The sequence below is a fragment of the Pinus tabuliformis genome, chromosome J (genome assembly GCF_031772625.1).
Source record: "Pinus tabuliformis cultivar Carrire ecotype Pingquan chromosome J, CPIR1, whole genome shotgun sequence".
NCBI lineage: Eukaryota > Viridiplantae > Streptophyta > Pinopsida > Pinales > Pinaceae > Pinus > Pinus tabuliformis.
Genome location: NC_142295.1, coordinates 1039170653 through 1039193628, shown reverse-complemented (window position 1 = coordinate 1039193628; position 22976 = coordinate 1039170653). Strand labels below are relative to the sequence as shown.

The following is a 22976-nucleotide window of genomic DNA, read 5'->3' as shown; positions in this document are numbered from 1 at the left end:
AACTTAGAAGAGAACGGAGGAAATGCATACAACGGGGATTTAAGTAAATATGGTTTTATGTTGAATTTCGAGGTAAAGTAGGGATATTGGGGTTCATGGCAGTGTAGGGAAAGATGGAGGGGAGGAAAGAAAAACTGTTGTGAGCCCTTTGCAGCCAAAACCAGCACTGACCAACCTGCTTTTATCCATCAAAAGTTGAAGAGCATGGCAGAGGTAACACTGACTCCTTCTGGGGATGAGATCCTCCCTGTGAGGTCTCAAGAACCTGCAGATCAATGCCTTCCTGATGAAAACAAATTAGCCAAAATTCCTAGTGTTCCATTGGGCATGGAGTCTACTACAACTATACTAAAGCTGAATAAAACACAAAATTTACAACTTTTAAGGCCAAAGACCTTAAACAATATAAACTTTCAAAAACCACCCATTACCTGGGCCATCAAAAACTGCTTCTCCTCTCATACTTTTCAGTATAAAGGTGTTGTTCCCTTGAATTTGTGAAATAATGAGAGGCCCCGTTCAGAAAGCATCAAACTTCTCATGCTTGCCTTTCTTTTCCTTTAGTGCATCCCATTTCAAAACCAAGTCTCCAACCTGAAAATCATCTCTTTTTGCCTTCTTGTCAAATGCTTCCTTGATCTTTTTCTGATGTGCTGCAGCCTTTTCAACCAACTGTTCTCTAATCTGATGTACCTCTATTAAATCAGTGATCCTCTTTGCCATGTCTTCTTCCTCGTTCTACTCTTTTTGAAGGAATTTTACCACAGGGAGAGTTAATTGAATTGGGAATACAACCTCAGTGCCATATACTAGCTTGAAATGAGCATTCCTTTTGTATTTCTTAACGGTCACTTTGTTAGCCCACAGTGCATACTTGAGCTTTGAAACCCAATTCTTTTTATTGTCCTCTAACAACTTCTTAATTATCCTTATCAAGCTTTTATTAGAGGATTCTGCCAGACCATTTCCTTGAGGGTAATATGAGGTGGAATGGACCAGTTTAATCCCCATTGAATCACACATTTCCACCAGTTCTTTTGCCCTGAAGGTTGCTGCATTATCTGTGACTAGTTTGTGTGGACAACCAAATCTGCTGAAGATATTCTCTGTCAAAAACTTGATGAGCACATTATGATAAGCCTTTCTTATAGGGATTGCTTCAATCCACTTAGTGAAATAATCAGTGGCTATTAATATCCATCTGTGCTGGCCACTGGAATGTGGATTGATTTCTCCAATGAAATCCAAGCCCCACTACTGAAAAGGTCCTTTTGCCTGAATTGGTTTTAGGGGCAGGGACTTCAATTGCTGCTTTCCTTCAATTCTTTGGCACTTGTCACAAGATTTAACAAAAGAAAATACATCAGAAAATAAAGTGGGGCAATAGTACCCAACTCTGAGAATTTTATGGGCTGTAGTTTTCCAATAATGGTTTCCTCCACACATGCTGGAGTGAAGCTGCTGCATGACTTCTATTGACTATTATTTGTCCAGACACCTTAAAAGCACTCCAGATGGATCCCTCCAGTAGAGCAGATTTTCATTGATGCAGTGTTTAGCTGCCCTAAGGTTTATAGTTATGGCTTGACTTTGAGTAAATCCTGAAGGGATTTCTAGCTTCTGTAAGAAATTAATTATTTCAGCATACCAATCACAAGAAGCTAGATTTTTGGCCACTGATTGCTTTCCGTCCTGTTCAGCTGCTTCCTCTTCTTTTGCCTGACCATTTTCTGCAATTGTGCACAGGAAATCAATATCTAAAGATCTGCAATTTTCCTCAGCTAACAATCTGGAAAGACCTTGACTTTTGACCAGCTTGGTGGGCTTTAATTCTATATTAAATTCTATCATCTTTGCAATCCATTTTGCCATTCTTCCATCAGCATGAGGTTGTGTTAGGACATCTTTTATTGCAGCAGAGGGTACATATGCAATTATCTTGGAATGCGAGATATAAACTTTGAAAGCTTTCAAGGATTTAATAAGAGCATATGCTTGTTTTTCAATAATATCATACCTCATTTCAACATCCCTTAAGTTTTTGCTGAAAAATGCCACTAGATGCTCTGAACCTTCTTTATCTGCCTACAATAGAACTGCTGCAATGGTGTCTTCAGAGGCAAATGAGAATACATGGAACTCATTGTTGTAATCTGGACTTATTAATATGGGAGCCTCCATAATATATTTTTTAATAGACTCAAATGATTTTCATGCTGCATCAGTCCACTTAACCTCTGCTTCTTTCTTCAACATGGAGGTAATATGCTTCACCAATTCTGCAAAGTTTGGGATAAACCTCCTGACAAAATTAATTTTGCCCCGAAAGGACTGAATATCTTTCTTTGATCTTGGAACAGACAAAGTCTGTATGGCTTTCACTCTTTCAGGGTCAATTTAGACACCTGCATCAGACACAACATGTCTTAGTAGCGCCTTCTTCTAAAGCAAATTGAGATTTTTTAGGATTGATTGAAATTCCAAACCTTTTGCACTTTAGAAACACTTTTTTCAAATGCTGCAAATGATTTTAATGGCTGCTGGAGTATACTGTTATATCATCAAGGTAGATGAGGACAAATTTATCCTTTTCTCCTACAAATGCTATATCCATAGCTCTCTGAAAGGTGGCTCCAACATTCATCAATCCAAAAGGAATCTTAGCATAGATAAAAGTGCCCCAAGGAGTGGTAAATGCATTGTTTTCTTGGTCATCTAGATGCACAACAATCTGATTAAAGCCTGAAAAACCATCCAAGAAAGACATTACTTTAGCTCCTGAGACTTTTTGCAGCAAATGCTCCATCTTGGGCAAGGGATAATTGTCCTTCTTAGAACATTTGTTTAAATTTCTTAAATCAACACATAGTTTGATTTCTCCACTTTTCTTCCTCACCACTACTAGATTGGCTACCCATTTGGAATATTTAAGAGGGACTATGATCTTGGCAGCCATCAATTTTTTAATTTCTTTTTCAATTAGAGGAAGAAGCATAGGATTTATTGGTCTCAGCTTTTGTTTGAAAGGAATGGTGTCTTTCTCCAGAGGGATTTTATGCTGAATAATCTTTTTATCATATGTTTTCAGGTTAATATACTCCCAGGAAAACACACCAGAAAATTACTTTATTAATTTGCAGTATTCAACACTTTGGTCAGTAGACAGATGAGTGGATAAATGTATGTATCTAGGCTGACCAGGACTTCCTATATCATGCTTACAGACTGCAGATTGATCTTCTTTTTGGGCAGCCTTGTAAGGCACATCATTTTGGTCAAACAGTCTTTCAAGATGAATTAGACCCTTAGGAATATGATTACTAGGAAGCTGGACAATGCTATTTTTACCAATCTTGTTTCTAAGCTGGGATTGGGGGCTTTCTTTTAAGGCATCATTCTCTTGGTCAATTTGCATCTCAGAAAATTCATCAATGACTTGAAAGAACCTATTTATCTCATCATCATATTCAAAAACTTTCCAATGCTGGACATTATCAGGCAAGGATGGTCTATACTTCATTTGCACTTCATAAACCAGTCTAGGAGGCATGGGAGGAATAAAGAGACTAGCAGACACAACAAGGGAATCATCAAGCTGATTTTGGGCTCTAGGAATGTATGAAATATAGAAATAATCAAAAGAATTTTTGAGTGTCCATACCTCATCTCTGTATGCTTTTAGCCTTGGGTGCTTTGCTTGAAATTTTTTATTAACTTGTTGAATGATCAAATCAGCATCTTCAAATACCTTCAGATTCTTGATTCCTCTATATTTTACTGCATTAAGGCCCAATAGCAGAGCTTCATATTCTGCTATGTTATTTGTGACTTGAAAAACCAGCTTAAAGGACAACTGAGTGCTTTCTTTCTCTGGAGATACTAGCACCACCCCTGCTCCTGCAGTATCCCTGGAACATGCTCCATCAAAGAACATCTCCCAAACTCGACCTCCTTGCTCTTCCTCGGCCTGAATTGTTGGTTTCCTGATCTGCAATGAGGCCTTCTAAGATTCTTCTATTTGGAGAATACATGCTCCAAAATCAGTGTCCACAACATATATGGGATGATTGGTAGGATTCTTTTCATCACTGATGATATATGCCAGTTGTGTTTTTCTATATAATCTCCTACTTTCTCCTCGAAACACTAGGACAATGGCATAAGATAGATCATTCTGTAATGTCCCACCTAGTCTCTTAATCCACCCTCTGGACAGAAGCATACCAAACTTGGGAGGCACATCTGCTACCACAATATCCATCATCATACTCTTCATGGGCAGATGAGTTAAGGTAATGGCAGGTCTTTGATTAATCCTAGGCATTTCACTTTTCTTGAATAAAAAGAGAATAAATAATGATAAGGTCTGGTGATATCAAGGCCTAACTCTTCCATGATAGCTTTAGGCATTAAATTGTGGCTGGCCCCTGTATCTAGCAGGCAATTGTGGAGGATTTTGTCATGAATGGTCAATGAAACATAAAAAGAAGGAGAATTATTATTAGCAGGTTCAATCATGGGGCTAAGCACAATGGCAGGCTTGTCATCTTGCAAATTGACAGAGTCAATGGAGGTTTGTGTGATTTCCAGCTCAAGAGCCTCAAGGATAGGCTTTCTAAACATTTCACACTTTACCAATTCTACTAGAGGCATAGAAATTTTCATCTTCTGGACTTCTGACTCTAAGTTGAAAGAGAAAGGTAACTTATCAGAACCTCTTACCTCTTGAACTAGAGCATTGAGGATGACTAGATCAGCTGCTGGTCTTTTCTATTTGATATTATGTGACTTTATTTGGACAACAGCTCTTTGGGCAGTATTTTCCTTGACATTTTTTGCATTGGACCTCAGATTATATCTTCGTTGCTCCTTAGTTTGTAGGACAACTTCTCTATCCCATTACTGACTGTCTTGTTCTTGCAGCAGAGACTCTTGATGCGCAGCTAATGTAAAAAATGCAGCATTGCATTTATCTTCCATACAATGAATTTCATCCTCATCTTGTTCAAATTGTTCCTCCTCCATGACTACATTTTGGAAAGGAGATTTAACTTTCTGTTCTTCTTTTGATTCTTCACCCCTCTGCATTATTTGTAACTGCTCATTTGCTCTTCTGAATGGATTGGAATTTCTTGGAGCAAATGTGTTATGCTGCCTTATTTTCCCTGAATTCTGCTCAACCTTCAGCTTAGAAATTTCAGCAGTCAATGACTCTATCATCTTAGTCATCTTATCTAATTTAGGCTCTGAAGATGAAGAAGAATAAGTAGAAGCCTGACCTCTCTGCCTCCTTCTGTCAGTTTGACTTTTGAGCTTTTCTGCAGCCATGATATTGGATTCCACCTCTAGTACTGCATCCTGCATATCGGCTAGAGTGGCACATCTTCTTTCTCTTAATAATAGGGAGAAATTGGAGTCAAAAGCATTAGCATAAGTGAGTTTGGCAGAGGTGGGGGTAGGATTTACCTCAGTTGGTATCTTACTATACATACGATTAAATCTTTCATTAAAATCAGGCAATGATTCCTCATTTTCCCTCTTCAGGTTACTAAACTCAGTATGGTAATACAACAATTCTGCTTTGTCTCCCAGTGCTTCAAAAATGCTTCATCTAAGGCTTCAATATCTATTATAAATCTCTGGGTAATTCTATGAACCACTTCCTGGCCTCTCCATCAAGGCTCTGGACAAAAACTCTCATCCACACATCATTTTCACTTATATCTAAATTATCAACATAACTGTAGAAAGCTTCTAGGTGTTCTTCTGCTGTTACTCCCTCTGTGCTAGTGAATTTAGGCATATATTTCTGATATTCTCCCACAGGCATAGGATTCAAAGGGACAGGCAAGACTAAAGGTCCATATCTAGCAACAACTATTCTCTCTATCTTCGTGGGTGCTTGCTGTCCTGCCATGATTGGAATATGTGGAAGAATGCTAGCAGTTTGAATGGTAGGAAGTGATGTGATGGATGGCAGAGACAGAGGGATGTTTTGGACTGAATGGGAACCTTTCTTTGGACTGAGATTCAAAGGGGAACTAATTGCACAAGGGGCTAAATTAATCTCTGAACGAATTTCCTTATTAACAGTGCTGAGTTCTATATCTTAAAACTTTATATCTTCAGCTACAACTTTATCTTTCAGAGATGAATGAGATTTTTTAGGCTTACCTGATCTTGGTGCCCCTTTCTGTGATGCTTAATTTGATTTGACATTTCTCTCAAGATCAGGCACCGGTTCAGCTGGTGATTTCTAAGGATTTCTTCGAGTATGTCTCACAAACTGAGCCAGATTTTCAATGTGGAGTTGCCAAAGTTTGGTCTTCCCCAGTGGAGTCGCTAGATAGATGATTACAACCAAATTATGTGTCCAGACCTTGTCTATCGTCAAAATCTAGAACTGTGTCATTCTCCCAAGGAAACTGAGCTTCAATTCTCCTCTCCCCGGCAACGACGCCAATTAACGTTATCACCCCAAGAAACTCTCCTAGGTTGTATATCAAAGATGCTCGGGAACATTACAAACTCAAAAAAAATTACAAACTCAACAAAAATGTTGGCAAATGGTGGATGAATGAAAAAAATGCTGCATATTCAAGCCAGATAACCACTTCTACTATGCTTAACCCCAGACATGGGTGAACACCCCCAGACTACAAGGCTCTAGACCACCAATTTCTCACAGTTTAAGGAAAATGTGATGATTGGTAATACTGATCACACCAGCAGATGCACATGACCCTATGATAGCCAGCTGCAACCTGTTAAAAGTTTTGTAAATCTATTTCCTAATTCACAGACAGGATGACAACAAGAGCACATGAAAAGTGCATAACAGGCACAACCTCGAACAAAGAAGAAGAAGTGGAAAGTGAGCAATTAACAGTAAAAGAAGCTTGCATTAGCTGAAAATGAAGACCAGAAGCTGCAAGTATCACAGTAGTTATAGTCTCCAGAAGTTGAACTTTACATCAAAATAACATTCATCAACTCTCTTACATTCTGTTTCTGGGTATATATGGAGGTTGATTACAAAATTGCTCTGCATAACCTATGCGTGGAGGGGTCATAACGGACCACCAACCACATTTACAATTAGATATGGGTCTTTGTTGCACACTGTGTGTTTTAATAAACAAAATCGGCTTTTATGGTACTCTGATGTCCTTCTTGAGCAGGCGGAGTACCGTATGGGAAAAAAACTCCATAACTGGTAAATGAATTCGACCGCTCGAGGTAGTACTCTCCTTCCCTGGGCGTGCTGTTATTTAAATGCAGGTAGTTGAAGAGTAATGGCACAGGGCACCAGATTCTCGCCTCTTTTTCCTTAGGAAACATGGTAGAGGTCGGGGCACCAAGACTGTGTGGCAGATACATGGGCGCGGAGGTAAGGCGACACTGGCCATTGGATGAAGTAAATGGATGGTGGAGATCAACTTGGAGTGGCTATCGGAAGACATATGCGGATGGAAGAGTGTGGGCCATCAGATCATGTAATCGAACGGTGGAGGACAACTTACGGAGGCTAAGGGAAGATATGGGAGCAGGGAGATCGCGGACCGTCGGATCGCGAGATGGAAGATGGGAGAGTGGACGGGCGTGGAAGCTGTAGGGAAATTAATGGGTGGGAGTCGTACGGGATGAGCTGTAAGCGGTTTCCCCGCACCGCTCACGGGAGGTGGGTGGTTTTCATGTGCGGAGGAGCGATCAAGTAAAATAGCGCTGCGTGGTGGATGGGACGGCGGGGAAACCACTTTCCCTGTGGGTTATCGCGTGCGCAGGTTCCAGCGTTGGGAGGAGTGTCTATCGTTGGATCCCGGCGGGGAAAGATCGGACGGTCCAGGAATTAAAGCGCGTGCTTTTTGCTTGATGTGACAGGTAAGGGTCTTGGCGGTAGCACTTTTGCGTATGTGCGGAGTCATGAAGGGTTAAGACCTTAGCGCCGGGGTCCGGAGGGAAAAGGGTTTATACAGGATATATATAAAAACTTAGAAGAGAACGAAGGAAATGCATACATCGGGGGTTTAAGTAAATATGGTTTTATGTTGAATTTCGGGGTAAAGCAGGGATATCGGGGTTCATGGAAGTGTAGGGAAAGATGGAGGGGAGGAAAGAAAAACTGTTGTGAGCCCTTTGCAACCAAAACCAGCACTGCCCAACCTGCTTTTATCCATCAAAAGTTGAAGAGCATGGCAGAGCTAACAGTAGCCAAGGTTGAAAAAAGAATAAACATCTAGCATCATCGATGGTTATCTCGGGTGGGATGCCTTGTTCTTATCAAATCAATATTAGAGGCAATTCCTGTCTATTGGATGTCATTAGCTTGGATCCCAAAAGGAATTATATCCAGAATTCAAAAGTTATGCTGCAAGCTACTATGGAGATGTGACAATGAACGTAGACCATTTGCTTGGATAAAATGGGATTAAATTGCATTACCAAAGAAATGGGGAGGCTAGGGAATGAAGAATCTATCTTGCTTTACTAAGGCCCTTTCTACTAAAATGGGATGGCAGATACTCTCCACAAAAAATATTTGGATGGAAGTGGTCACGAAAAAGTACATTCACCCTCCATGTATTGATGATTAGATTAGGAGCCCCAACTGGAATAGAACTGCTATATCAATGATTTGGCGAGCTATTTTGAATTCTATGGAATACATCTGTTTCAGGCTGACTTGGAAAGTTGGACCGGGCCCCAAGGTTCGCATCAGGATGGATGCTTGTTCTGGAAGTGGAAATGTTCATATTCTTCTGCCTGAACTCATTCACCATTTGGATACAGCTGGGATAAGGACACTAAACGAGATCGCGGATTTTGGCAATTCTACCATTTTTGGTCAAGCTTGGAAATCTACATTGAACTTGGGGATCCTGGATAGATGGCATCAGGAATGGTCTAGTTATACAAATACACTCTCAGAAGCTTATATTTAGATTTAGGATATGGAGGATAAATTAGTCTGGGCCATATCTCATCATGGAAATTACTCTCCAAAAGCAGGATATCCCTTTATATACATAGATCATGAACCCCAGAATACTATTTGGTGGTGGCGTTTGCTATGGAAGCTAAAAATCCCTCCCAAAATCGAGTTATTTATGTGGTGTCTGCTTTGCAACAAAGCCCCTACAGGTGATATCCTACAACACTCCTCCTTCCAAGGTCCCACTTGGTGCATTCTCTGTAGATGCTATTCAGAAAGTATTGATCACTTATTTATTTATGCAAGGCTGTGACTCAATTATGGAATAAGATATATCAAACAATGGAAATCACCTATAGATGGGAGGGAGACTCTATTTTCTACACTTTGGAATCTTGGTGGAATCATGTCCACCCCTCAAAGCTTAATAACATTTCGCTGCTAGTAGGTTGGAGTATATGGATTGCTCCAAGTAAACTCATTTTCTAGGACAAGGCACTCGATTGGCAATTATCATTATCTCATATTATGGCTCTGTATAATTTGATCCCAGATGATGACACCAATCAACCAAGCAGGAATATTGTTGCTGAAACCATCAATAAATCTATACCATGGGCTTATTTTGATGGTTCAGCTCAACAACAAGGTTGTGGTGGTGGGGCCATCTTATATCTCAGAGATGACCATTATTTCAAAATGAGTATGGGTTTAGGGAGAGGCACAAACAATTATTATGAACTCAACAACCTCAGACTCCTCCTTATTTTTTCTTTTGAGAAGGGATGCCGACAACTTCAGATATTTGGCAATTCCAAACTTGTTATCAATTGGTTCAATCTACAGGTTGAATGTCACGTGCACACACTCAGAAATTTATTGGAAGAAATCTATGCTATTAAATCTCGTTTTGACTATATTTCTTGTCAACACATCTACAGGGAGAGGAACCAGCTTTCTGACAACCTTTCCAAGGAAGCCGCGCAACAACCTCTTGGTAGTTGGTTGATACAGGAACATCATGGACATGACTTTTACTAGTATTATCACAAGCCTTTCATGGAACAACATCCACATGGAGTTCCTATGGCCTGATGATACTCATATCTTCGATGGATATTTCATAGCAACCATTTATAGATATATATATATGTACATTTATGTTTTGTATATCAGTATCACAGTACCTTTTATGGTTTTTGTAGACTCTCTACAGTTGTGGCTAGGCCACCAGTTTTGACATATGCGCTATATGCAACATCTACAATATGTAATTTTCAATATTTAACATAATGAAAGTTACAATTTTTCCTTGAGGAAAAAAACTGTTGCACTAAAGCCATAAAAATCAATAATTTTGATAAAGTTTTGTGCTAGGGATGCCCATGTTGGAACTGGCTGGTTGTGATTGGGGAAAAAAGTTTAAAAAACTTACCACACATTATATTAACCAACTTTAATCTTTCAAAATTTTCATTTGAATAATTTTTAATTACAATTTGAATTATTCAAATTCTATTAATATTCCATCTTACAAAACAAACATGAATACACTATAACCTAAAACTAAAAATATTCCTAAAAAGCCGTGGGTTATTTCCTAGTCTATCAAAATATTGTAACGTTGCAGGACTTTACTAAAGAAATGTATCCAACCATAAAATGTTTCTAGAGGTTAAGATATATCCAGAGATAATACCAAGAATCACTTCACGAACAACTTAATTATCTTACTTAATTCGCCCCCCTCCGGAAAAATCTTAATTCCATTATATAAAATATTGAAAATTACACGATGTAGATGCCTAAGGCATATCAAGATATTGGTTATTTAATCACTCAACAAATATCTGAGTGATAAATCATGCATAAACCTATCAAGAAACTGAAATATAATTGTTCTTCATAGTCTAAATATAAATACAAAACTGCTATATAAACCACTAACCATGTATAAGAATTGCTATATAAGTCATTGTCCATGTAAAAACAAAACCGAAGATTTATCAGTAGCTATGATTACTGTCAACGACCGAGACATATAAAAAAAATGTTAAAAAATAGTCGTTCTAAATCTCAGTTAGATTCCCGTGGATCTATAAAGGGGCAATGATAATATTGGAAGTGTTTATTGCCATTATGCTGGGTAATATATCGCAAGTCTGCTGCACCCTTGCCCTAAAGAGCTGGTCAAAAAGAAATTTCCTTTCCTTGTATATGTGTTGAGAAATAACAACATCAAATTGTGCTTTAATCTCGAGAACATCCTTCAGTATTATCCCGAGTGTGTGCTCGTGACATGTAGAACGTAAATTGAACCATTCAATAACAACATTTGAAACACCAAAGACCTGTAGTTTCCAACATCCCTTTTCATGTGCAAATAACATAAGTAACTTTAGACTGAATAATTCATAGAAATTATTTGTGCTAGTAGCTATAACATATTGTAATTGAAATAATTATCATTATTGAGGTACAAAACTTCCCCTCCGCCACATTGTTCATTTTGTGCAGAGCCATTGAAATAGGCCCAAGGAAATGTATGATCGATGTTCTCAGGGAGGAAAATCTGAGATCTATTCCTTATCTCCTCATCAGGTATTGTAAATTCCTAGCTAGGATCTATGCACTAATAATATCAAGATGATAATTAGCTTCTGGAAAAATCTTGTGATTTTGACCAAGCCATATACCCCATTAGATAAGAAGATATATATTTTTTAGTTTGTTGGGGGAGGCCTCATTCCACCAACTGTTCGAGGCGACATTAAAAGTATCACCTCTCCATCTCATGCTGATATTTAATGCTTGGTATATAAGATCCCAGATAGTAATAGTAAAATGACATGTGATGAACATATGATCTGATTCTTCGGCATGACGATTGAACGCACACCAAGTAGGTCCGTGGAAGGATCTCTTCATAAGATTGTTGCCCGTTTATCCTACTTAAATTTTTATATAGAATAACTTAAGGGTTTTAGATTAACACTCTCATTTTTCCTCTCAATCCTACACTTATTAAGAGCTTTGATTGACTTGACAATTAAAAACCATTGCCACTTTTCTATGAGAAAAGTACACAATCTCATCCCAACTTGGAACTTTCAACTTGGCAATATATCGATTAGTAATTTGTACAAATTTAAAATAATCAAATACTATAAACATGGAATTTTGTCCTATTCAATTTTGTCCTCTTTTAAATAGGTTATATTCCACATGAATACCATGGGAAAAACCATGGGTTGTCATAAACCTGGATCTAGAAAACTATTGATAATTTGACCGAGCTAAGTTTACCTAAACCACCCTAACATCTTGCACACATATAAAATATAGTATGTGGAATAGTATAATGATATTTATTAAATTAAAATAATAATTTTGATTTTAATTGATCGAATCAACATAATATTCCGTTAAATTTACCGAAACCACTCTAACATCTTGCACACATATATGAAGTGTAGTATGTGGACTAGTATAATGATAGTTTTTAAATTAAAATACCGATTTTAATTTGACCAAATCAACATAATATCATATTACATAAGAGTCAATTTTTATTTGTATTATTTTAATTTGACCAGGTCAACATAATATTGCATTACATTACATAACATATATTGCATTACATTACATAACATGTTACATGGTCCCTTGCATGCTGAGCCATAGAGTGCCTCTAGACGCAATAAAGATTATCTGAATAATAAACATTGTAAAAAGTCTTTTAAAAAAAGAAACATTTGTACAAATTATTTTTGGGAGAAATCACAAAATAGTTGTCAAAATAAATACTTGTGAAACCACTTCTTGATAACAAACCACAATAAGTGATCCTAAATGCCTTGACTTTAAAATGTATTTGGTAATTTCTTTTGTACAAATTATGAATCACAAAAAAAACACTTGAGTGGCCAATAACAATATGACCTCCAAACATATCTACCCAACCTCACCTCACATCACATATGGTACATGAGCTAGACATGGTTCATGGGTTTGAACTATCAATGCCTGTTAAAAAAAATGCCTTAATGATACAACTTATTAAAAAAAAAAATATACACTTGCATCCTCGACTTTCATGTCATTATTGCACTGAATTCATATATATATATATTCAAATTAATTTCTCTCAAAATAAAATAATAATAATTCTATTTTGCATATGACGTTTAAACTGCCCCATATATGATTGTGGTGACACAGCAATCAGTTGCCCTGGCTGGAAGGAAAAAGTTAAAATGAAAACATGGAAATGGAATAAACCCTAATTCTTCCTTTGGCTAAACTCTGATCCGTCGGCTACATGAACCCGTCCCATCGAGTTCAAATATATTGAAGCCTCTCGGCTATTTAAACTCTTATTGCATACAGGATTTGAACCCGTGATCTCATTCGGATAAATAAAACTATTTCATTTGAGCAATCTGTAATTCGCGGCATTTGGGTATAAGGAAAATGGAGGGTTCGGGAAAAAACAGGGGGAAGGGAGGTAAAGGGTCGAAAGAGAAGGCGGTGAACATGGCTGTAAGGGCGGAATTGAATTTTCCGGTGGACAGGATCGCCAGATATATGAAGAAGCGGCGGTACGCCAAGCGGTTGGAAAGCGATGCCGCCATTTTCATGGCCGCTGTCATGGAATATGTGACTGCCGAGGTGTTGGAATTGGGTGGCAACGCCGCCCGCGACGACAAGAGAACCAAAATCTCCTCCGACCACATTCAGCGGGTGATCAGGAATGACGACGAGTTGGCTGAACTTTCTGCAAAAGTGAGTTGCAGAGTTCCCCGAGTCTCCGTGGAAGAAGTAGAAGACGTCATCACTGGATTTGACAGCTTCGAATTAAATGGAGACGATGGTGCGCCATAAGGCAGCAAACCTTTGTTCTAACTGACAAAGCTCAATTTGGCTTTCGGTATTTTTCTCTTAATAAAGTTAAATAAAGTTAAACATTATCTTAAACTATCTCTAATAGTTTAATGTTTATGATTAAAAATACAATATTATTTATGATTTCCATATGAAAGTTCAGTAGAAGAATAGGAATGGAGAGATTTTTCTCAACTCTTAAAAATTCTTGACTTCAAACCAATCTTGAAAGCCAATTAATTAGTATTCGTATTTGATGGAACCTTCAATTCCTAAAAGAATAGATAATGAAAGTCAAAATACTTTCAAACATTGATCTATACACCTTCCTTCAACAAAGCCAAAAAAAAAAAAAAAACTTGCCATATCTTTAACTTTATTGCAATGTTGTGCACCACAAAAACTATGGAAGAGATAACGATAGCATTAGCTTAAAAAAAATATGACATATCATCAATTCTAGAGGAAGGCCAACAAATTTCTACAACCAACATATAATCATAAGATATTCTTTATCGAAACTCTAAAATGAAAAAAGAGGGAGGAAACTAACTCCCACCCCACCCCCACTTATCCCACCCCACCCGCACTTATCAATGAGGTTTAGGACAATGATTTTTATATTTATTTATTTTGTGTAGTGTTAATATTTATCTTCAAAATAATTTGTCAATAAAATCTAGTAATAAATATGATTTAGAAAACAAAATGTTCAAGTGAACAAATCTCCAAAATGAAAATCCAGTTTGAAGAAGTTTTTAGTTAATAGAAATGGATGCTTAGACAAATATGGGATAATAGTAGGAAATCAATTATATATGTTTTATTAAAAATTATAAATTTTAGATAAGTAGATAGGTTGAAGGGTGACTTTGTTTTCTAATTTGATTTTTTATTATATTAGTTAAATTATAATTTATTTGACTTTTTTTAATGGTGGCATTTGGGCATTAAGTTTATTGTCAATTGTCTCATTCCATGACTCTTGCTCTTTGAACACAACATCTCTACTAGTTATAGTCTTCTTGGTAACAAGGTTATACAATTTGTAAGATTTTGATTACCTACTATAAGTAGTAAATATGCATTTTTCACTTTTATCATCCAATTTACCTCTTAGCTGTTTAGGCACATGTGCATAAGCTACACATCCAAATTCTCTGAAATAAAAACTTGACTTTTGAAAGAGGTTTCTAAAGTGGAATCCTTATTTCTGTCTATCCTTGCTTCATGTGATATAAGTGAATCAACTCATCGAATGTTAATGATGCCAAAAACTTGGCTTCTTCTATGGTTGCTACCACATCATCAAATTTGGTAGACAAATATCGAGGACCTTCTCAACCACTATTTGATCTCTAATGTATTCATCATTAATTTTTAACTGATTTATGACAGTCGTGACCCGACAATACCTTTATAGTTTGTCGCCAAAGTCTTCCATGCTATCTTTGCTGAAGACATGATCATAATCTTTTGGAACATTGCTCGGTCCAGTCCCTACTGGATAAGCTACAACGCTTGTGTATTCTTCTTTTTGTCTTTCTTCCATAGTTCCCTCTCTGCATTAGAGAGGGCTTGTTCTCTTTTTCATCTTTAGGTTATGAAAACTCAAACTGGACATGATTCCAAACATCATGATCCTGCAATGTGGTTGCCATCTTAATGGCCAACACATCATAATCATTCCCTATAAAGGGTGGAAATTGGGGCTGGAAATTTGAGAAAGACATCTTCCTTCAAAAATAGTCTTCAAAAAATAAAACCCCTCTTTTTGCTAGAAAACTTTATAAAACTTTAATATACCCTTTCTCAAAAAACCTATACCCTCTCTCAAAAAACCTTTAAAAAAATACTATATTAGAAACATTTTCCAATACTTTAAACACCTTTTCAAATCTTTAATCAATAATCCACTTTAAATAAAGGACATATTCCACTTAAATAAATAAAACTCTATATTTTTCACCCACTTGAGTATTTTTGTAAAGGCTTTGAATAATAAAAAAACTCAAACTCTAAAAACACTTTAATATGTTGGAAATACTGAGAGGGGGTGAATCAACATTTATTTTCAATTATTATGTTTACCAGTTAAGATTCTTCACAATTATAATAAAAAAAATAAATAATAAGGATTTTATTATAAACAAGTGAGGACACCAATCTTGTTTTACAAAAACTTGAGTACAATGATGTTAGAGGGCACCAACCCTTCAATCTTCCAGGCTCGAACTTATTTCCAAAAACCAAATTGGACTTTTGTGAGGCTCCAACCTCTAGGGCTTCAACCCTATCCTTCTCAAGGCTCAAACCCTGTTTTTAGAGGATTCGACCTCTAGGGCACCAACCCTCCACATTTTAACAAACGTAATATATGAATGACTTACTTTCAAAAAATTCAAGACTTCCTTCAATTGCCGCTCCACAAGACTGCCACTGACTCCTAATTTTTCTATCATCTAAGATCCGAATAAGAGTGTTCTTCACTATCAAAATATTCTAGTTCTTTACTGTTCAATCCTTCAAGTTCAACATTGTTCTAGGCTCCAGGTTCTTCACTGTTCAATCCTCCAAATTCATTACCGTTCAACCCTTCAAAATTTCCACTATTCAAGGACACGAGTTTTTCACTAATCAAGAGTGCGCAGAGGTTTAAGCTATAGGTCTGCGCCTTTCAAAGTCCAAGCTTCCACAGATAAATGTCCACACACCTGTTCGCAAGTTCGATCCCTCCACGTGAGAGTATCCATAGGTACGAGATATCGTTTCATCAATTTTTAAACCAATCAAAATTTGCTTCCTCTTCTTGGCCTTTAGCTTCTTTAACTCGATGCTGTAAAATTCACATGTTGTGAGATGTGTCTTACTCTTTGTGATGGATGACCAAGATCAATGTTTTGAAATGAAGGTTTAGAGTTGTATTTATAGTGATTTTTTTTATAACTGAAGGGACAAGTCTATTTGAAGTGAGGTCGACTTGTGCATGAGGTGGCACATTGGAAATATATTAAATCGCTGTTGGAAGGGGTCTTTGTTAGTAATCAACCAAATAAAACATAGTTTCATTGTTACGGAAACCATATTATAATAGCAAGATAGGAGGGGCCATAGCTTTTAACGAATACATTTAAATAATGCGAAACCATATTATAATGGATGCCGAGAGGTCCCACATGCCACATCATCACTTTACTCCCGTACATTGGGACCACATGGATATCAGGGATTTGTATCAGAATCTTTAACATGACACAACCTACAAAACTTGTGATATAGGAAATTTCTGATAAGGTTGCCATGATATTATATTAGATACATTATGATAAAGCCAATCGGGTCTGCAACCATATCAACAATCGATAATCAGAGGGTCTTATCAGAGGTTCCATTCAAAAGTTTTGATAAAGTGGCAAATGAAATTTAATAATTAAATCATTAACTTAAATCAAGTTGGGTCCGCGTATCGGAGGTCCATATCGCATATCGGAGCTTAGGTCTTATCGGAGATCGAAGATCGGAGTTGAGTGGCGACACACAATAAAAAATGTCGATATGATATTTTTATGATATAACAGTTCTTCACTTTTAGCTCTTTCTTTTGGGCATATGCGGTCTTCTCTTGGATTTGCTCCTCCTTGGCTTGTCTTGGCTCCTGCTCTTGGCTTTTGATGGGTTTCCTTTGGTTCCCGATGGCTTCTCTTTGAATTTATTCTCGCTCTTCTCTTTGGTACTACTCCTCTTGATCCTTGGGACCGCTCCTTGGGTCTAACGCTTCTTGGGATTCTGTCTGTATATATATATATATATATATATATATATATATATATTGAATCCATATGGCCATCAATGACAACATTGACATCTCAACAATCTCCCCCTTTGTCATTGATGGAAATATACTCCTTTTCTTGGATCCTCTCCTTTCTGTATTCTCTCCCTCTTTAGCATCAATGGAAAATGGGGTGCCCAAGTACTCCCCCTATCAAGCTGCTCCCCCTGTCATGGTGCTTCTACTCTTGTCAATGTGTTCTCTTAATTTAATGCAAGAGCAATGAACTCCATCTTTTGGAGAAGATATTCAAATGCTTCTCGTGGAAGGGGTTTTGTGAAGAAATCTGTAATTTTCTCCGTTGTATTTACCTATGCCAACTTGATATTCCATTCAACAACTTGTTCATGAAGAAAGTGGTCTTTGATTGGAATATGTTTGGTCTTTGAGTAAATTACCAAATTCTTTGAAATATTGATGGTGCTGATGTTGTCACAATAGATGGTGATTAGTTTATTAGTCTCTATGTTGAAATCTTTCAATGCTTCCTTCATCCTCAATATTTGTGGACAACAATCTGCATCAACTATATATTCGGCTTCAATTGTGGAGAGAGATATAAAAGATTGTTTCTTAGTGAACCAAGATACTAGACAATCTCCCATGAAGAATGCATTTCCGCTGGTACTTTTTTGATCATCTATGCTTCCATCCCAATCAACATCAGTGTAAGTTGTCATGGTAAGAGTTGTGCTTTTGGGATACCATAGACCAAAATCAAGAGTACCTTTCAAGTATCTGAGAATTATTTTCACAACCAACAAATGGGATTGCTTAGGAGCTGATTGAAATCTTCCCACCATTCCTACTGCTTGCATAATATCGAGTCTTGTAGCAGTTAAGTATAGGAGAGATCCAATTATTGACCTATAAAGAGTTGCATCTACCGAGGGGGATTCATCATCTTTGCTCAATTTGCAATCTGTGGTCATCGGTGTGCTCATAGGTTCACATTCTTCCATCCCATATATTTTAAGCATGTCTTTAAGGTATTTTGCTTGAGATATGAATATACCTGCTGTAGTTTGAGTTACATGTAGTCCAAGGAAGTAATATAACTCACCAATCATTGAAATTTCAAACTCTTTCGAAGCATCTCTTCCTTTCACATTGGTAGTCGTTATATGATTACGGATTGCTCCAACCCATATGTTCTAGTTAATTTTCAGCTATTTTTATTACAATTTCTTCTGCCACGGTGAGCTCATCATACGCAGTTCCATTCTTCATCACATTGTTGCTTAGCATTATTGGTAAAATGTGGTGTGTATTTGCTCTGTTTTTTATAATCCCGTTGTTCCTTATATCTGGCATTAACATCTGTGTCTCAGATTACTCCATCCTACGAGGACCTGCGTTAGTCAATTCAGGAAGTTTATGTCCTGATTCGCGGGTTACCGACTGTCTATTACGATTGGATTTATCTGTGTCTAAGATTGCTCCATCCCAATATCAGGACCTGTGTTAGTTAACTCAGAAATTTTATGACCTGTGTAGTTCACAGATGCCCCAAACAGATTCATCCCATAGATCAAATTGATCTACATAAACAGACTGGTGAAATGATTTTTTCTTCTCTAACAAACTCTAGCATGATCGCCTCAAAGTTGCTGGCTTCTTTAAACAATATGCACTCACAATTGAAGCTGGAAATAATGTCATCACTGGAAAAAGATACAAGAATATTTAATTGTTAAATTAGGCATAGATCCTAATAATGTTGAAGCAACACAAGATATTATCAAGGATAGAAAGTAGAAGAAATTCAGATGAAAAAGAATTCATGTTGCATATGAATATAGATTAGAGTCTACAAATACAAAAAATGGAGGCAGAGATGGAAATTTTTTTAAAGGAAAAGAAGCAAAATGTTACAACAAGAATTCCAGTAATACAAACAGAATCAACAAGCCAAGATTCAGTATATTAGATATTGAAAGATATGGCTGATTTATCCTTAAGAAAAGTAGAAATTGAAAAGCTACATGCATCTTTGCTTAAAATGGAAGAAAATAAAATTAAGGCAGACAATGCATATCTTTCATAAGTACAAAAAAATTTCAAGCTTGCAAGACAACTTGAAAAATATATGGTTGAATAAGCTAGTGCACAAAATTTGTTGGAAGCTAAGGAGAAGATTTGGGTAGACATTAATTCATCCATTTCATATTTTTGGACATTTATTGAAATTATTTTTGAATAGGAACAACTAGTTCACAAAGAAAAATTGGTTATTACTGAGATCAAGGAAGAACTTGACCATAAACCTCGAGAAGCAACAAGAAGTATCAAAGTCTTAAATTAAAAAACCAAAGAAGAGATGGAAGGTGTGGGAATTGAAGATAGAATAGGTGCAGTCCTGGAAGTTAGGAAGGTATTGAAAAAATGGAATTTTATGCTACAGCTAGAGAACAAATGCCAAAATCTAGAAGTTTAGATTAAAAAGATTCATAAAAAATTCTTTGTTCTAAAACAAAAAGGTCTACAATCATTAAGGGATTCTCATGGTCAATTAATCCAACAAGAATATTATCAACAAAAGTTACATGACATAGCAACAAATAACTCAAAATTTTCCAAAGTAAAGGGAAATATTGATGGTAAAACTTTTCTCCATGGTTTAGAAAGTGATTTATTCATTTCACATGAAATTCACCATACTTTTGTAAGCAAGCCCACCTTTGAAAAGTATACTCAAGTAGATGAAGCATACAGAAAAGTAATAAAATTTTCATGTCGAGATGATGATAAGTAGGATAACCTCGTTGAACTTATCAGTTGAGCAGGTTTCTTGAAAATTTTGCAACAAGAAGTAGGGAATTTTGTAGAACAATCAACAAATTATAGATTTCAAGATAGCAATTGAAAAAAACATCCTCAAATAGTGCGCAGTTCCACGAATTCAGTTCGAGGATTTTATTTTGAGTTAATTAGACTAGCATTATCCAAATGTATTTGGATAAAGTTTTGATTTAAAGTAAAAGATGTAATTAAATTAGATATTTATGAAGACTCTATATATAATTTTTTTTATTTGAAGTAAGGAGGTTTGATACTTTGAGAGAACCAAGAGATGTTATTGTAATTTTTGAAGATAATAAAAGGATTTTGGCTTCAATTTTTAGCAACATTTTTGTTCATGTGAGTTTTCTTGTGTAATCATTACTATTATTCTTCATATGTTTGATGTAATATAGAAGTATTGGGTAAGGCTAGGTCAAGTTTTGACTTCCCTGATAGCCCTTGCAGAATAACTGATTGAATGATTTGTTTAAATTAGTACCTTTGCATCATAAAATTATTGCCTTCTCTCATCTCTCAAATATATAAGTGTTAGCTATAGAAATATTTCTATACTCCTCTGCTATGTTTGATAATGAAAATATTTAGTTATAAGATATCTTCTTTTTCATCTATCACCAACATTTAAAAGATTGTATGTTGTTAATATTGGAATCAAAACTTTGAGAAATCTTTAAAAGTTTCTGTATTATGTACATATAAATGGATTGAATCATTGATTAAACAAAATCCTTACTTATATGCTTTGGCACAGTTCTCGAGCCTATAATTGTCTACAAAGCAACAACATCAGATTGGTGTTGTTGTCGAGGAACGAAGTTTTGAAGTTTATTTCTGTGGGACAATGATAAACCTTACCTCTTAATGGTAAATAAGAGGCTAGCAGGCTAAAATATTTCACCTGGTGACTTCATAGATTAAATCTGGCTTCACATAGGCATACCAGATCTCATTATGATCCTCAACTCTTTACTCCATTATCAAATCTAGAGAGACTTGTGTAAATTGCTTCCCTCAGAAGCAAGACTTGAAGCTTCTACCTCAACGTTTTTTCATCACAATCAGTTTCACATCCTGAACCTTTTGAACCAAATCCCATACATTCTTATTTATATGATTTACCACCTAAATTCTTAGAACTTCTCTCTAAAGGAGTAGATCTACAATCTGCCTTATTGGTCCATCAACTTGAATCCTTTCAACTTTTGTCTCTCTTTCAGAATTATCTGATATAGAAGCAGAACTTGAATTAAAATTACCTAAGCTTAAACCTAGAGATTTTATATCCTTTGTTATTCATACTTATCCTTCTACTTCTGATCAACCTGAAGAGGAGCTTAAAATTTATACAAACCCTTTAGCTTTTGAAGATCAAGGGAAAATTGTTCTTGAAGTTGAAAATTTAATCATTCACCCTCAATAATAAAAAAACCTATAATTTTAGGGAAGCCATCTTCCAAGGAACCTTTGTCTCCTAGACAATTAGTTTCATAACAACAACAAATGGTTGGGATAGGACCAATTATGGTAGCTAGATATGCAACATTAGTGTTACCACCAACAACCCAAATTCATGATTTTCCTGAAGGTTATCTAAAACATCTGCCTAGATATAATGGGGAAATAGGACCAAATACAGAAGATCAATGATTTTCATTTTTGGATTTTGCAGATAAAATGAAAATAGAACATGAAGATGGTTATATGAGGTTGTTTTTTCAATTGTTAGAAGGAAATGTTAGAATTTGGTTTAGAAAATTGCAACCAAATTCTATTTGTACCTAGCCAGAGTTAACCAATATCTTTATAAATCAGTGGGGAAAAAGAAAGATCATGTTTATTATTTGACTGAATTTGAAGATCTCAGAAGGAATCCTAACGAACCTATTTCATATTTCATCAAGGGATTTCATAAAGCTACAACAATATGCCAGTTGATTTTGAACCTCCATCATTGCAACAAAGGTTATATTTTCGAAAGCATTTGTTGATGATTTTGGTTTAATGTTGAGAGAAAGAAAATATAGAACCTTGGTAGACATGAAAGATGATGCAATTGAAGTTGAGGCTAACAAAGAATCATCAAGTAAATTGAGATAAAATGCAGTAAAAACAATGCTAACTCAACCTAATACAGATGGGAAAAGAGGAAGATGGATAGCCAAAATCTTAGAGTTTGATTTGGATATCAGACCAAAAAAGATAGTTAAACGACATAGACTGGCTAGGTTTTTACCAGAATCAAATTGTAAAGTTCTGGGCATAAATTCAATCACGCAGATTTCAAAAGTTCCAAAGGCGAAAAATCCACAAGAACCTTCTTTTGTTTTAGAGGAGAAGAATCCACAAGAAACTTCTTCTAGTTCAACACCATTCCAACTTCCTTTGCATATTGATGAAAAGTTTTTATTATCAAAATACTATATAGATATTATACATTTTCTAAGATATTGTGAATATCCTCTCTAGTTCAACATAAATAAACGCATGTCTCTTAAGCTTGTAGAAATGGAATATTGCATACTT

The 22976-nt window shown here is 36.2% G+C and overlaps 1 pseudogene; it reads left to right on the top strand.

Moving 5' to 3' along the window:
* The first annotated feature begins 13134 nt into the window (after positions 1-13134).
* On the top strand, positions 13135-13857 carry LOC149230448 (histone H2A pseudogene; annotated as a pseudogene).
* The last annotated feature ends 9119 nt before the right edge of the window (positions 13858-22976 follow it).